Source organism: Arachis hypogaea, chromosome 10, assembly GCF_003086295.3.
Source record: "Arachis hypogaea cultivar Tifrunner chromosome 10, arahy.Tifrunner.gnm2.J5K5, whole genome shotgun sequence".
Lineage (NCBI taxonomy): Eukaryota > Viridiplantae > Streptophyta > Magnoliopsida > Fabales > Fabaceae > Arachis > Arachis hypogaea.
In genome coordinates, this window is record NC_092045.1 from 76,656,360 (window position 1) to 76,674,187 (window position 17,828).

A 17,828-nucleotide genomic window follows, 5' to 3' on the forward strand; every position below is an offset into this window, starting at 1 on the left:
GGCATAAAAGAATAAATTCCATTGTTTTCCCCCTGATTACATACTTTATCAAGATACTACTCAAATTCATTGCCATGAGAAAATTGGCTACTATGACAGGCTCAGTTCAAGAAAATAAGGAGAGTTTGAGAGAATGGACAATTGAACCCAGTTAATATTTTCTCATCCACCAGCATTGCCCTCTGCTTAAAACTAGTTGGAACATTCACTGGTTGAGCCTGTAATGCAAGATATATATATATATATATATATATATATATATATATATTATATATATATATATATAAACTCAAAAGCTACATGCAAGATATATATCCAATGCCTAATAATACTTCAAAGCAAACAAAACATCATCCGATGTACTTCGAATTTCAGATCCAAAAATAGCAGAGTCCCATTGTTTCAACCATAAGAGTACCTGTCTCAGACAATAAACTTAAGAAACTGCATTGTGAATTCTTGATTCCTCTACTTGTCCCTGCATACATGCCCTTTATTTTCGTTTCCCATTCAAGAACAGATTCAAATTTAGAAGGACGCAAAACATGAAAATTAAATCTAAGTAATCAAACAATGCATTTAGTTCAAGTAATTGGAATTTAGAAGCATGGAGAAGTGGGTGCTTACTGGGATATGGTAAAGAACAAAAAAAGAAAGGAAGTGAAGATAGGGGCAACCACTTACCATACCACTTGGCGAGTTCATCATTGGCAGGAGTGATAGCAGTAGCAGCTTTCTTTGAAGGAGGAGGTGGTGCTGCCTTCTTCTTACCAAAGAGAGCCAGTGGAGAGTATAAGTACTCAAAACTCGAAAGAATTCCTATCTTACCACTGAGAAAGATAAGAGAGGAAAAAACAAACCTTGCCCTTCAGTATGACGACATTGAAATTGCTGCCGGTCCTCCTCAAAGGAAGCGGTAAAGCTGATCGTGTTACACCAAATCAAAATCGTCCAAATCCATAATTTGATAAAGAACAAATAAATCTCTAAAACAGATCAAAATTTGCACAATTAAAATCAGAACCAAATAAGGATAACAAATCATCATAATAGTTTTTCCAATCAGGTCTATAAACTAATCATAGGCTTGCAAACAATTTTTTTTTCTATTAAAAAGATTTTAACAAAAAAAAACTAAGCAAAAAACAAACTAGATTAACCATATGCATCATATAACTAAAATTTTATCATGAAAGTAGTAGACTATGACCTGTGCAAGACCAGGCTGCCAGGAACATTGAATCATCAAGCGGCCAATGACATCATGAGCTACAACAGTTTCAACAAATAAATAAATCACTGATTAAACTTGATATTATGCTGAAGGGGCCGAGCAATTTACCTATTGCTTTGCCTGAAGTCATAACCATAACCAAGCAATGTGGTTCTTGTAGCTACACCCAACAAGCATGCAATCATATCATGGAAATGATACACCTCAGTCGAATGTATACATTTCGTAAACTGCAACAACATTTCACATAACAGCAGAAAATCAAATCAAATCACTTAATTAAAATTCCCAAAAATAACAAAAAAATAAAACAGGCTATGTTGAACTGTTGATTATTGGTTTAATCAATTAACAATTCAATAAATTACCAAGGATGGATCTAGAATATCAATTGCATAGAGGCCGAGATCATCTTCAGGGACCACAATATCAGATTTCCGGTCAAGTGTTTCAGTGTAACCTGAAAAGTTGAACACAATCTAACTAGGAATCAGAACTAATCAAGTTTATCAAAACATAACATGTATCATTTTGAGTATAAATTTGAAAATTTTACTCCAAAAACAAGCTGATAGAACCACGAAGCTCCATTTCCATTTTCAATTAACCCTAGCCTTTAAGAAATGTTTTGATTTGGGGGAAATAGGTGAAACTCACGGAAAGTGAAATATTGAGAGAAAGGGTAGAAGAGAACTTTGGACGAGTAAGGATTCGATTGCAGACAGAGCTCCATGATTTGCTGACGCAAGCAGCGGAAGTGAACCAATGAGCCGGGAGCCTCGCCAGAATGTTCTAGAGAAGGTCCTTGTTCACCGAATCAAAACTTCTACCGTTCCCATTGGCTGAGAAGGCAGTAGAGCAGAAGAGGAATGAGGGCAGAGACTGGCGGTGCGGAGGAAGGAAAGGCGACCTCCGTTGGCTAACCGACGCGGTGAGTAATGAGCGCCAAGGGAGTCCGAACGCCAGCAAAGACGGGTTAGGGGAGACGACGGAGGGAGCGCCAGCAGATGAGAGAGTGCAAGCGATGCCGATGACGAGGTGGCGCTGACGCTGACGGTAAGGATGCTGGTAACGGCGACGAGGAGACGAGGCGGGGAGGGAGCAGAGGCTAACGACGCAGCGAGGGTGGTGCTGGTGACGGCGTGCTTCTAAGCTCTTCCAGGGTAGCTCGATTAGGGTTGGTGCTGGTGGAAGAGTGACTAGGGGATGTGCGCTGGATTAAGGTAGCTAGATTAGGGTTGGGGACCGGGTTGAAAGAGGGTCAATTGGATTGGGGACCGGGTTGGGGCCGGGTCTTAGGGTTTTTTTTTAAAAAGCTTTTAGCCACGCTTTTTTAGCGTGCCAAAAGTGGTACCAGGATATGGCCACGTTTTGTAAGCGTGACCGTAATGAAACACCCTGTCGCCACGCTTTTAAAACGTCCCTGTTTCTCTCTATGGCCACGCTTTTAAAGCGTGGCAAAAAAAACGTGGTACCAGGATATGGCCACCTTTTGTAAGCGTGGCCGTAATGAAACCCTGTCGCCACGCTTTTAAAACGTCCCTGTTTCTCTCTATGGCCACGCTTTTGAAGCGTGGCAGAAAAAACGTGGCTGTTTCTCTAATCAATTGCCACCCTTCCAAAAGCGTGGCCGTTGACCCTTTTCGCCACGTTTTTGAAGTGTGGCAAGAAAAAACGTGGCCAAATCTCTATTCAATCGCCACCCTCACAAAAGCGTGGCCATTGACCACTTTTAGCCACGCTTTTGAAGCGTGGCAAGAAAAAAGCGTGGCCATAAGCCTTTTTTCTTGTAGTGTAAAAAACAAGCAAATATTCAAATGCAAAAATATTACTACTCAACGCATAAAAATTACAATACATAAAAATTCAATAATTCAAGCAAACTAAACTTATATTAGTAGGTATTAAACTTCAAAATCCAAACTATATTACCGTAGTAACAAGGAAAAGAAGCTATTCCTTCAATTTAGTATCATCAAACTCTACAAATATTAAAATAAATAAATAAATAAGTCAATATTATTTTGGATAAATAAACAAAACATCAAAAGGTTTAATGAAAGTCAAGAATTCAACAAAAACTGTGTGTTGTTAAACAAAGAAGTTAGTTTAATTTAGAAGAAACCCAATTCTTTTTTATTCTAGAGTTGTAAGATTCATTTCTTATATACCTTAAAATATAAGAGCTGTTATGAAAATAAGGATTAGGGTTTGAGAAAATGAGAAGAGAAAATAGAAAGAATGATAGATAATTCTGTTATTGATTGTATCTATTAGAGAACATGAAAGGGACTATTTATAACTAAGGATCCAACTCTTAGCCAAGGGCCCAAGCCTTGCTAGGACATCCACAATAAATATATTTATAACACTCCCCTTTCGATGTCCCTAGTAGTAATAGTTAACTAGTGCCTCATAAAATAAAACTTACTAAAAAAATATAATGAAGGAAAAGAGTACATTGTCTTGTAATACGTTAGTAGCTGCCTCGTTAAAAACCTTACTAGGAAAAAGGCAAAGTGGGATAAAACCATGGTTAATTAAGAAAAATAGGACAACCCCTATTACTTCCCCTGATAATTACATCACTTGATATCTCTTAGTCGGCACATTCCTATCTTGTATACTAGCTTCTCAAATGTTGAAGTAGGTAGTGTTTTAGTGAACATATCTGCTAAATTATCATTGCAACGGATTTGTTAAACGTCTATATTACCACTTTGTGAAAGATTATGAGAGTAGAAGAGCTTTGTTAAAATGTGCTTTGTTCTATTTCCTTTGATGTATCCTTCTTTTAGTTGATGTATGCAAGCAGAGTTATCTTCGTGTATGACTATTGGCATTTACTTCATAGGTAAGCCACACATATCTTGGACATGTTTGGTGATTAACCTAAGCCAAATACATTCTCGAGGTGCTTCATAAATTGCTAATATTTCTGCATGATTTGAGGATGTTACAGCTATAGTTTGCTTTGTTGAGCGCCAAAATATAGTTGTGCCTCCACGTGTGAATAGATAACCTGTTTGTGATCTGCCTTTATACAGATCAAAAAGAAAACCTGCATCTGCATATACAACTAATTGAAACATTAATTCGTTGGATTAAAATAAAACCTTATCAACAAATCCTTGAAGATATCTTAATATATGTTTAACACCATTCCAATGTCTTCTAGTTGGATAGGAGCTAAGTCTCGATAATAAGTTTACTGAAAAAACTATATCTGGTATTGTATTGTTAGCGAGATACATTAGTGCACCAATGACACTAAGATAGGATATTTCAGGACCAAGGGGATCCTCATTTTTTTCACATGGTTGAAATGGATCTTTATTCACATCTAGTGATCTCACTACCATTGGAGTTCTTAATGGGTATGCTTTGTCCATGAATTTTTTTTCAAAAGTTTTTCAGTATAAGTTGACTAATGGATGAATATACCATCTTTTAAGTGTTCAATTTGTAAACCAAGACAAAATTTTGTTTTACCAATATCTTTCATTTCAAATTCTCTGTTCAAATAATCCATAGTTTTTAGAATCTCTTCAGGTGATCCAATGATGTTTAAATCATCAACATATACTGCAATAATAACAAATTTGGATTTAGATTTTTTATATGATTACACATGGGTATATACGGTCATTTTTGTATCCATCTTTTAATAAGTACTCACTAAGACGTTTATACCACATAAGTCTAGATTGTTTTAATCCATACAAGGATTTTTAAAGTTTTAATGAACAAATCTCTAGAGAATTATTATATGCTTTATGCACTTTGAGTCCTTTAGGGACTTTCATATAAATTTCTTTATCAATTGAGCCGTATAAATAGGCTGTAACAACATCCATTAGGCATATGTTAAGCTTTTCATGTACAGCCAGACTAATCAGATATCTTAATGTTATTGAATCCACTACAGGAAAATATGTTTCCATACAGTCAATACCAGGTTTTTGTGAGAACCCTTGTGCTACTAGTCGTGCTTTGTATCTTTCTATTTCATTTTTCTCATTTCGTTTGGGCACAAAAATCCACTTGTATCCCACTAGTTCTATACCTTCAAGGGTTTTGACTATAGGAATAAAAACTTCACATTTTCTAAGTGAAGTTAATTCAGCATAAATTACGTCTTTCTATTTTGGCCAATCATCTCTCTGTCTGCATTCTTTGACAGATTTTAGTTCATAATTCTCATCTTGCTTTACTATTTCTATAGAAATATTATAAACAAAAATATTGTCGACAACAGTATTCTTTCGATCCCATATTTTTCCTGTAGTGACATAACTTATCGGGATCTCTTCATTTTCAAGTACCTGAACCTCTTCGGAGGTTTCATCAATAGTTATGTCTTCGGATTCTCTTTGAGTATTTGCCTCCATATTATGACCATCGTGATTGATTATCTCATTCCTTTTCCGGAGATTTTATCTTTAGAATCGATTGATCTTCCACGCTCTAGGCGTAGATTGCTTTCATTTGCACTAATAATTTGACCTACCGAAATACGTGTTTTTATTGGTGTATTTGCAGCTGGAATGTGAGATTTTGTTACTCTCTTTAGGTCAGTAAATGCGTCCGACAATTGGTTTGAAATATTTTGTATATGAATTAACCTTTGCACTTCTATTTCAGATTGTCTAGTACGAGGGTCTAAATGTAATAACGACAATGTATTCCAAGTAATTTTCTTTTCCAAATGCTTATTTTCTCCCTCTAATTTTGAAAATTTTGTTTCATCAAAGTAGCAACTAAAAAATCTTGCCTTAAATAAATCACCCAGCATGGGTTCAAGATATTTTATAATTGAAGGGGATTCATAGCTAACATATATCCCTAATCTTCTTTAGGGTCTCATCTTTATGCATTATGGTGGAGGAATTGGGATATAAACGGCACATCCAAATATCCTAAGATGAGAAATATTTGTCTCCTGACCGCATGACAGTCGTAAAGGGGAGGATTTTAAGTAACTTGTTGGTCTTAGGCGTATACGTGCTACAGCATGCAAAACAACGTGCCCCTATGCTGAAATGGGCAGTTTAGTTCTCATAAGTAATAGTTTAGCTATTAACTGAAGGCATTTAATCAATGATTTTGCTAGACCATTCTGAGTCTGTACATCAGTAACAGGCTCTTTGGTATACGAAATCGTGATACACAACTTTGTGCAGCTGACCAGCAAGTGCACTGGGTCGTCCAAGTAATACCTTACGTGAGTAAAGGTCGATCCCACGGAGATTGTTGGCTTGAAGCAAGCTATGGTCATCTTGTAAATCTCAGTCAGACAAATTCAAATAGATATGGGGTTTTGATAATTGAAAAACAAAATAGAACAGAAAATAGGATAGAAATACTTATGCAATTCATTGGTGGGAGTTTCAGATAAGCGTATGAAGATGCTTTGTTCCCTCTGAGCCTCTGCTTTCTTATTGCCTTCATCCAATCATTCATATTCCTTTCCATGGCAAGCTGTATGTAGGTGGATCACCGTTGTCAATGGCTACCATCCATCCTCTCAGTGAAAATGGTCCTCTACGGTTTCCCGCATGGCTAATCATCTGTCGGTTCTCGATCATGTCGGAATAAGATCCATTGATCCTTTTGCACACTGTCACTGCGCCCAACAATCGTGAGTTTGAAGCTCGTCATAGTCATCACATCTCAGATCCTACTCGGAATACCACAGACAAGGTTTAGACTTTTCGGATTTCAAGAATGCTGCCCATGTGATTCTATACCACGAAGACTCTGATTGCACGGAATGGAAGCTCTGTTGTCAGGAGAGACAACCATGCATCGTGAACCAGGAGGCCAAGGGATACACACTCAAGCTCTCGCATATAGAACGGAGGTGGTTGTCAGGCACGCGTTCATAAGAGAGGATAATGATGAGTGTCACAGATAATCACATCCACCAGGTTGAAGTACGAGTGAATATCTTAGAACAAGAATAAGCTTGAGTTGAATAGAAAACAGTAGTAATTGCATTGATTCATGAGGAACAGTAGAGCTCCACACCTTAATCTATGGAGTGTAGAAACTCCACCGTTGAAAATACATAAGAACAAGGTCTAGGCATGGCCGAGTGGCCATGTCTCCCAAATAACATGAAACAATAGAAAGGGTTCAAAGACTTGATCCCAAGATCAAGGATGATAAAAAATAATGAAAATAAAATAGTAAAAGGTCCTATTTATAGAGAACTAGTAACCTAGGGTTTACAGAAATAAGTAAATGGTGCAGAAATCCACTTCCGGGGCCCACTTGGTATGTGCTTGGGCTGAGCATTAAAGCTTTCATGTGCATAGGCTTCTCTTGGAGTTAAACGCCAGCTCTGGTGCCTGTTTGGGCGTTTAACTCCAGCTTTTATGCCAGTTTGGGCGTTTAACTCCAGCTTTTATGCATTTTTATGCTGACTTGGAATGCTAGTTTGGGCCATTAAATATCGAGCAAAGTATGGACTATTATACATTGCTAAAAAGCCCAAGATGTGTACTTTCCAACGCAATTAAGAGTGTGCCAATTAGGCTTCTGTAGCTCCAGAAAATCCATTTCGAGAGCAGGGAGGACAGAATCCAACAGCATCTGCACTCCTTTTTTAGCCTCTGAATCAGATTTTTGCTCAAGTCTCTCAATTTTAGCCAAAAAATACCTGAAATCACAAAAAAATACACAAACTCACAGTAAATTCTAGAAATGTGAATTTTGCATAAAAACGAATAAAAATATACTAAAAGCTAACTAAATCATGCTAAAAACTACCTAAAAATAATGCCAAAAAGTGTATAAATTATCCGCTCATCACAACACCAAACTTAAATTGTTGCTTGTCCCCAAGCAACTGAAAATAGAATAGAATAAAAAGAAGAGAATATACAATGAATTCCACAATATCATTGAAACTTAGTCCTAATTAGATGAGCGAGTAGCTTTTTGCTTCTTAACAGTTTTGGCATCTCACTTTATCCTTTGAAATTCAGAATGATTGGCATCTATAGGAATTCAAAATTTTAGATAGTGTTATTGATTTTCCTAGTTTGGTATGTTGATTCTTGAACACAGCTACTTTATGAGTCTTGGCTGTGACCCTAAGCACTTTGTTTTCCAATATTACCACCGGATACATAAATGCCATAGACACATAACTGGGTGAACCTTTTCAGATTGTGACTCAGCTTTGCTAAAGTCCCCAGTTAGAGGTGTCCAGAGTTCTTAAATACACTCTTTTTGCTTTGGACCACGACTTTAACCACTCAGTCTCAAGTTTTTCACTTGGACCTTCATGCCACAAGCACATGGTTAGGGACAGCTTGGTTTAGCCGCTTAGGCTAGGATTTTATTCCTTTGGGCCCTCCTATCATTTAATGCTCAAAGACTTGGATCCTCTTTACCCTTGCCTTTTGGTTTAAAGGGCTATTGCCTTTTTCTGCTTGCTTTTTCTTTTTCTTTCTTTCTCTCTTTCCCTTTTTTTCGCCATTTTTTTTGCTACTCTCTTTTTTTTTCTTTTTCACTGCTTTTTCTTGCTTCAAGAATCAATTTCATGATTTTTTAGATTATCAATAACATTTCTCTTTGTTCATCATTCTTTCAAGATCCAACAATTTTAACATTCATAAACTTCACTATAAAAAATATGCACTGTTCAAGCATTCATTCAGAAAACAAAAAGTATTGCCACCACATCGAAATAATTAAACTAATTTCAAGATAAAATTTAAAATCCAAGTATTTCTTGTTCTTTCATAATTAGGCACATTTTTCATTTAAGAGAGGTGAGGGATTCATGGAATTATTCATAACTTTAAGGCATAGATACTAAACACTAATGATCATGTAATGAAGACACAAACATGAATAGCACAATAAGCATAAAATAAAAAAACAGAAAGATAAGAACAAGGAAATCAAAGAACAGGTCCACCTTAGTGATGGTAGCCAGTTCTTCCTCTGAAGATCCAATGGAACGTCTGAGCTCCTCTATGTCTCTTTCTTGCCTTTGTTGCTCTTCCCTCATGGCTATTTGATACTCTCTAATTTCATGGAGAATAATGGAGTGCTCTTGGTGCTCCATCTTTAGTTGCTCCATATTGGAACTCAAATCTCCCAAAGAGGTATTGAGTTGCTCCCAATAGTTGTGTGGAGGAAAATGCATCCCTTGACGCATCTCAGGGATTTCTTGATGAGGGACTTCCTCATGCTCTTGTTGAGGTCCATGAGTGGGCTCTCTTATTTGCTCCATCCTCTTTTTAGTGATGGGCTTGTCCTCTTCAATGAGGATGTCTTCCTCTATGACAATTCCAGCTAAATTGCATAGGTGATAGATGAGATGAAGGAAGGCTAACCTTGCTAAAGTGGAAGGTTTGTTAGCAACCTTGTATAGTTCTAGAGGTATAATCTCATGAACTTCCACTTCCTCTCCAATCATGATGCTATGGATCATGATAGCCCGATCTACAGTCACTTCAAATCGGTTGCTAGTAGGAACAATAGAGCGTTGGATGAACTCTAACCATCCTCTAGCCGCGGGTTTAAGGTCATGCCTTCTCAATTGAACAGGCTTGCCTTTGGAGTCTCTTTTCCACTGAGCTCCTTCCACACATATGTCCATGAGGATTGGTCCAACCTTTGATCAAAGTTGACCCTTCTAGTGTAGGGGCATGCATCTCCTTGCATCATAGGCAAGTTGAATGCCAACCTTACATTTTTTGGACTGAAATCTAAGTATTTTCCCCAAACCATTGTGAGCCAATTCTTTGGGTTCAGGTTCATACTTTGATCATGGTTCCTAGTGATCCATGTATTAGCATAGAACTCTTGAACCATTAAGATTCCGACTTGTTGAATGGGGTTGGTGAGAACTTTCCAACCTCTTCTTCGGATCTCATGTCGGACCTCCAGATACTCATTCTTTTTGAGCATGAAAGGGACCTCAGGGATCACTTTCTTCTTGGCCACAACTTCATAGAAGTGGTCTTGATGGATCTTTAAGATGAATCTCTCCATCTCCCATGACTCAGAGGTGGAAGCTTTTGCCTTTCCTTTCCTCTTTCTAGAGGTTTCTCCGGCCTTAGGTGCCATAAATGGTTATGGAAAAATAAAAAGCAACACTTTTTCCACACCAAACTTAAAATGCTTGCTCGTCCTCGAGCAATAGAAGAAAGCATGGACGGAGAAGAAGAAGAAATGAAGGAGATGGAGGGTGAAGAAAGGTTCGTCCAAAGAGGGAAAAAGTGTGTATGAGGTGTGAAAATGAAGGAGTGATGATGGGTTTATATAGGAGTGGAAGAGAGGGGTGGCCGTGTGTGAGGGTTGAGTTTGGGAGGGAAAGTTTTTGAATTTTGAATGGTGGGATAGGTGGGGTGTTTGGGGAAGAGTGGATGGAGGTGATTGGTGAAGGGTATTGGGGAAGAGAAATGGATGTGATTAGTGAGGGGTATTTGGGTAAGGGTGTTTTGGAATGTGTGAAGAAGAGAGAGAGTGAGTTGAGGTAGGTGGGGATCCTGTGGAGTCCACAGATCCTGAGGTATTAAGGATTTCTCATCCTTGCACCATTTTGGTGTGTAAACGCCCTCCTAGTGCCAATCTTGGCGTTAAACGCCAGGTTGCTGCCCATTTCTGGCATTAAACACCAGCTTTTCTTCCCTTTCTGGCGTTGAACGCCAACTTGGTGCCCTTTTCTGGCGTTAAACGCCCAGAATGGTGCCAGACTGGGTGTTTAACGCCCATTCTTCTACCCTTACTGGCGTTTAAACGCCAGTAAGCTCCTCCTCCAGGGTGTGCTATTTTTAATGCTGTTTTTGAGTTTACTTTGATTTTTGTAGTTGTTTTTGTGACTCCACATGATTATCAACCTAAAGAAAACATAAAATAACAGTGGAAATTTGACATAGATAAATAAAAATTGGGTTGCCTCCCAACAAGCACTTCTTTAATGTCAATAGCTTGACAGTGAGCTCTCATGGAGCTTTACAGATGTTCAGAGCATGGTTGGGGCCTCCCAACACCAAACTTAGAGTTTGACTGTGGGGGTTCTGTTTAACTCTGTATTGGGAGAAGCTTTTCATGCTTCTTCTTTATGTGTACAGAAGGAGATCATTAAGCCTTAAACACAAGGTAGTCCTCATTCACTTGAAGGACCAACTCTCCTCTGTCAACATCAATCACAGCTTTTGCTGTGGCTAGGAAGGGTCTGCCAAGGATGATGGATTCATTCTTATTCTTCCCAGTGTCAAGGATAATGAAGTCAGCAGGGATGTAAAGGCCTTTAACCTTCACTAAGACATCCTTTACAAGTCCATAAGCCTGTTTCCTTGAATTGTCTGCTATCTCGAGTGAGATTCTTGCAGCTTGTACCTCAAAGATCCCTAGTTTTTCCATTACAGATAGTAGCATGAGGTTTACACTTGACCCAAGGTCACACAAAGCCTTCTCAAAGGTCATGGTGCCAATGGTGCAAGGTATTAAGAACCTTCCAGGGTTTGGTTTCTTTTGGGATATCTTTAGCTGAGCCAAGGTGTTTAGTTCATTAATGAGTAATGGAGGTTCATCCTCTCAAGTCTCATTACCAAATAACTTGGCATTCAGCTTCATGATTGCTCCAAGGTACTTAGCAACTTGCTCTTCAGTAATATCTTCATCCTCTTCAGAGGAAGAATACTCATCAGAGCTCATGAATGGCAAAATTAGGTTCAATGGAATCTTTATGGTCTCTGTATGAGCCTAAGATTTCCTTGGTTCCTCAGAGAGGAACTCTCTAGTGGTCAGTGGACGTCCCATGAGGTCTTCCTCACTGGAAATCACTGCCTTTCCCTCTTCCATAGATTCGGCCATGTTGGACGTGGTTATGGCCTTGCAATCTCTCTTGGGATTTTCTTTTGTATTGCTTGGGAGAGTGCTAGGAGGAGTTTCAGTAACTCTCTTACTTAGCTGACCCATTTGTGCCTCCAAATTTCTAATGGAGGATCTTGTTTCATTCATGAAACTTAGTGTGGTCTTAGATAGATCAGAGACTATGGTTGCTAAGCCAGAACGATTCTGCTCAGAGTTTTCTGTCTATTGCTGAGAAGATGATGGAAAAGGCTTGCTTTTGCTAAACCTATTTCTTCCACCATTATTGTTGTTGAAGCCTTGTTGAAGCTTCTATTGATCATTCCATGAGAAATTTGGGTGATTTCTCCATGAAGAATTGTAGGTATTTCCATAGGGTTCTCCCATGTAATTCACCTCTTTCATTGCAGGATTCTCAAGGTTATAAGCTTCTCCTTTAGAGAAGGCTTCTTTAGTACTGGTAGATGCAGCTTACAATCCAGTTAGATTCTGAGAAATTATATTGACTTGCTGAGTCAATAATTTGTTCTGAGCCAATATGGCATTCAGAGTATCAATCTCAAGAACTCCTTTCTTCTGGATTGTCCCATTGTTCACAGGATTTCTTTCAGAAGTGTACATGAACTGGTTATTTGCAACCATTTCAATGAGTTCCTGAGCTTTTGTAGGCATTTTCTTCAGATGAATAGATCCACCTGCAGAATGGTCCAATGAAATCTTGGATAACTCAGACAGACCATCATAGAAGATACCTATGATGCTCCATTCTGAAAGCATGTCAGAAGGACACCTTCTGATTAATTGCTTGTATCTTTCCCAAGCTTCATAGAGGGATTCACCTTCCTTCTGTTTGAAGGTTTGAACTTCCACTCTAAGTTTACTCATCTTTTGAGGTGGAAAGAATTTAGCTAAGAAGGCATTGACCAGCTTTTTCCAAGAGTTCAAGCTATCTCTAGGTTGTAAGTTCAACCATATACTAGCTCTGTCTCTTATAGCAAAAGGGAAAAGCATAAGTCTGTAGACCTTGGTATCAACTCTATTGGTCTTAACAGTGTCACAGATTTGCAAAAATTCATCCAAGAACTGATGAGGATCTCCAATGGAAGTCCATGAAACTTGCAATTCTGTTGCATCAAAGAAACTAATTGAGGCTTAAGCTCAAAATTGTTTGCTCCAATGGCAGGAATAGAGATGCTTCTCCCATAGAATTCGGGAGTTGGAGCAGTAAAGTCACTAAATACCTTCCTTGCATTGTTGGCATTGTTGTTATTTTTGGCTGCCATGTCTTCTTCTTTTTCAAAAATTTTTGTCAGGTCCTCTCCAGAGAGTTGTGCTTTAGCTTCTCTTAGCTTCCTCTTCAGAGTCCTTTCAGGTTCAGGATCAGCTTCAACAAGAATGCCTTTATTTTTGTTCCTACTCATATGAAAGAGAAGAAAACAAAGAAAGTATGGAATCCTCTATGTCACAGTATAGAGATTCCTTGATGTGTTAGAGGAAATGAAGAATAGAAGGATGAGGTAGAGAATTCAAACTTATTAAAAGGGAGAGAGTCCGAATTACAAATAGAGGATAAGTGTTAGTCTTTAAATAGAAAGAGATGAGAGAGGGAGTTTTCAAAAATTAATTTTTTTTTGAAAAATTGGTTAGTGATTTTTGAAAAAGATAAGAAATAGTGATTAGTTAAAAAAAAGATTTGAAAATAATTTTAAAAAGATAAGAAGTTAGAAAAAGAAAGTTTAAAATCAAATTAAAAGAGACATGATTGAAAAATTTGATCTTAAAAAGATATGATTGGAGAAAATTTGGTTTTTTAAAAAGATATGATTGAAAAGATATGGTTGAAAAAGATTTTATTAAAAAATATATGTTTGAAAAGATATGATTGAAAAGCAAATTTTTGAAAAAGATTTGATTTTTAAAATTGACGACTTGACTAACAAGAAATTAAAAGATATGATTCTAAAATTCAAAATTTGGACCTTTCTTAACAAGAAAGTAACAAACTTGAAGTTTTTGAATCACAACATTAATTGTTAGCAAGGATTTTCGAAAAAAAATAAAAAATGAAAAAGAATTAATTTTGAAAAAGATATAATTGATATGAGAAGATATGAAAAAGATAAGATTTTGAAAAATCAGTTTTAAAACTTGGAAAATTGAAAAAGATATGTTTTGAAAACAAAATTTCCTCCTTGGTGCCATCCTGGCGTTAAACGCCCAGAATGGTATCCATTCTGGGCGTTTAACGCCCACTTTTCTACCTTTTTGGGTGTTAAACGCCCAGCCAGGTAAAAGGTGTTAAACGCCCAGCCAGGTACCCTGGCTGGCGTTTAAATGCTAGAATTCCTTCTTCACTGGGCATTTTGAACGCCCAACTTTTTCTTTGTGATTCCTCTGCTGTATGTTCTGAATCTTCAATTCTCTGTATTTGACTTGAAAAGACATAATTTTTAAAAAAAATTTAAGAAAAGAAAAAAATGCAAGACACCAAACTTAGAAATTTTCATACTAGAGACACTAATAATTTGAGAGTGCATATGAAAAATAACAAAAGACACCAAACAAGAGAATTTAAAGATCAGACAAAGAAAATCATCAAGAACAACTTGAAGATCATGAAGAACACCATGCATGAGTTTTCAAAAATTTTGCAAGAAAAATAAAAACATGCAATTGACAACAAACATAAAAATTGACACTAGACTCAAACACAAAATATTTTTTGATTTTATTGATTTTAAATTTTTTTATTTTTTTTAAATTATTTTTTGAAAAGAAAATAAGAAACTCAAAATATTTAATAAGAATTCCAGGAATTATGCAATGTTAGTCTAAAGCTTCAGTCTAAATAGATTAGACATGGTCAACCAAGCTTCAGCAGGACATTACATACAACAGCCAAATTGATGGGAATCAACTAGCTCCTGTGATGATAAAAGCATCATCTGAAACTCTAGAATTCGTTCTTAAAAATTCTGAAGAACAAAATAAAAAGAAAAATACCTAATCTAAGCAACAAGATGAATCGTCAGTTGTCCAAACTCGAACAATCCTCGGCAACGGCGCCAAAAACTTGGTACACGAAATCGTGATACACAACTTCGTGCAGCTGACCAGCAAGTGCACTGGGTCATCCAAGTAATACCTTACGTGAGTAAGGGTCGATCCCACGGAGATTGTTGGCTTGAAGCAAGCTATGGTCATCTTGTAAATCTCAGTCAGGCAGATTCAAATGGATATGGGGTTTTGATAATTGAAAAACGAAATAGAACAGAAAATAGGATAGAAATACTTATGCAATTCATTGGTAGGATTTTCAGATAAGCATATGAAGATGCTTTGTCCCCTCTGAGCCTCTGCTTTCCTATTGCCTTTATCCAATTTTTCATACTCCTTTCCAAGGCAAGCTGTATGTAGGTGGATCACCATTGTCAATGGCTACCATTCATCCTCTCAGTGAAAATGGTCCTCTACGGTTTCCCGTATGGCTAATCATCTGTCGGTTCTTGATCATGTTGGAATACGATCCATTGATCCTTTTGCACACTGTCACTGCCGCCAACACTCGTGAGTTTGAAGCTCGTCATAGTCATCCCATCTCAGATCCTACTCAGAATACCACAGACAAGGTCTAGACTTTTCAGATCTCAAGAATGCTGCTCATGTGATTCTAGCTTATACCACGAAGACTCTGATCGCATGAATGGAAGCTCTGTTGTCAGGAGAGGAAACCATGCATCATGAACCAGGAGGCCAAGAGATACACACTCAAGCTCTCGCAGATAGAACAGAGGTGGTTGTCAGGCACGCGTTCATAAGGGAGGATAATGATGAGTGTGACGGATCATCACATCCACCAGGTTGAAGTACGAGTGAATATCTTAGAACAAGAATAAGCTTGAATTGAATAGAAAACAGCAGTAACTGCATTGATTCATGAGGAACATCAAAGCTCCACACGTTAATCTATGGTGTCTTCCCAAATAATATGAAACAATAGAAAGGGTTCAAAGACCTGATCCTAAGATCAAGGATGATCAAAACGAATGAAAATACAATTGTAAAAGGTCCTATTTATAGAGAACTAGTAACCTAGGGTTTACAGAAATAAGTAAATGGTGCAGAAATCCACTTTCGAGGCCCACGTGGTGTGTGCTTGGGCTGAGCATTGAAGCTTTCACGTGCATAGGCTTCTCTTGGAGTTAAACGCCAGCTCTGGTGCCAGTTTGGGCGTTTAACTCCAGCTTTTATGCTAGTTTGGGCGTTTTAAGACAGAATATTTATGCTGACTTGGAACGCCAGTTTGGGCCATCAAATATCGGGCAAAGTATGAACTTTAATACATTGCTGGAAAGCCCAAGATGTGTACTTTCCAAAGCAATTGACAGCGCACCAATTGGGTTTCTATTGCTCCAAAAAATCTATTTCGAGTGCAGGGAGGTCAGAATCCAACAGCATCTACAGTCCTTTTTCAGCCTCTGAATCAGATTTTTGCTCAGGTCCCTCAATTTCAGCCAGAAAATACCTGAAATCACAAAAAAACACACAAACTCATTGTAAAGTCCAGAAATGTGAATTTTGCATAAAAACTAATAAAAATATACTAAAAACTAACTAAATCATACTAAAAACTACCTAAAAACAATGACAAAAAGCGTATAAATTATCCGCTCATCACTCTTCTATAGTGATTCCAGTTGACACACAATAATCATTAAATGATTGTGACCTAAATTCACCAGCATTATCTAGGCGTATTACCTTTATAACATAGTTTGGAAAATAAGTTTTTAAATTAATTGTTTGATCTGACAATCTCACAAATACCATGTTGCGAGTTGATAGCAAACAAACGTGGGACCATCAAGAAGATGCATCTATTAAAACCATGAAATATTTAAATGGCACACATGGTGGGTGAATGGGCCCACATATATCACCATGAATGGATTCCAAAAAAGATGGTGATTTGATCCCAATTATTTCTTTTGAGATGGTCTTGTAATTAACTTTCCTTGAGAACATGCAGCACAGGAGAATTCATTAAATTGGAGGATTTTATGTTCTTTTAGAGGATGATTAGATGAATTTTCGATGATTCTTATCATCTTAATTGAACACAGATGACCTAACCGGTTATGCCAAATTATAAATATATTTGTATTTGTAAATTTCTAGTTTACTATGGCATGTGATTCCACATTGCTAATAGTGGTGTAATACAAACCTGAAGAAAGAGTGGGTAGTTTCTCCAACACGCATTTTCTCCTGATCTCATAGTTGTAATATAAAGATATTTGTTGTTTTCTTCTCTTGCAGTTTCTACATGGTATCCATTTTGGCAGATATCTTTAAAACATAGCAACTTTCTATAAGACTTACTTGATAGTAGGGCATTATTTATGAAGAACTTAGTTCCTTTAGGTAATACTATAGTAGCTCTTCCAAAGCCTTCAATCGTTTTTGCACTACCTACAATCGTACTTACATTTGCTTCCTTTCTAACAAGAGAGTCAAAATGTCTTTTGTCTCTATGTATTGTATGTCATGAGGCAGTGTCAGCGAGATATACTTCTTCATTGTTGAATTTGAGCGAAGTGTGAGAAATATCTATATCTTCATTTCAAAAAATAAAAACTACCATTAATAAAAAAATTTCAAAAGAAATTTAAAAGAAAATTTGAAATTACAATTGTTCCAAGGGTACCTGAAACTGAGGGTCGATCTCGGATGAGGTCTGCTGTGGTGGCCGGAG

The 17,828-nt window shown here is 37.3% G+C and overlaps 1 non-coding gene across 1 annotated transcript; it reads left to right on the plus strand.

Moving 5' to 3' along the window:
- Positions 1–12,844: 12,844 nt before the first annotated feature.
- LOC112719199 (small nucleolar RNA R71) lies at positions 12,845–12,952 on the plus strand. Its single transcript, XR_003161511.1, has one exon. It is a non-coding gene; the product is annotated as a small nucleolar RNA R71 (small nucleolar RNA).
- Positions 12,953–17,828: the final 4,876 nt, after the last annotated feature.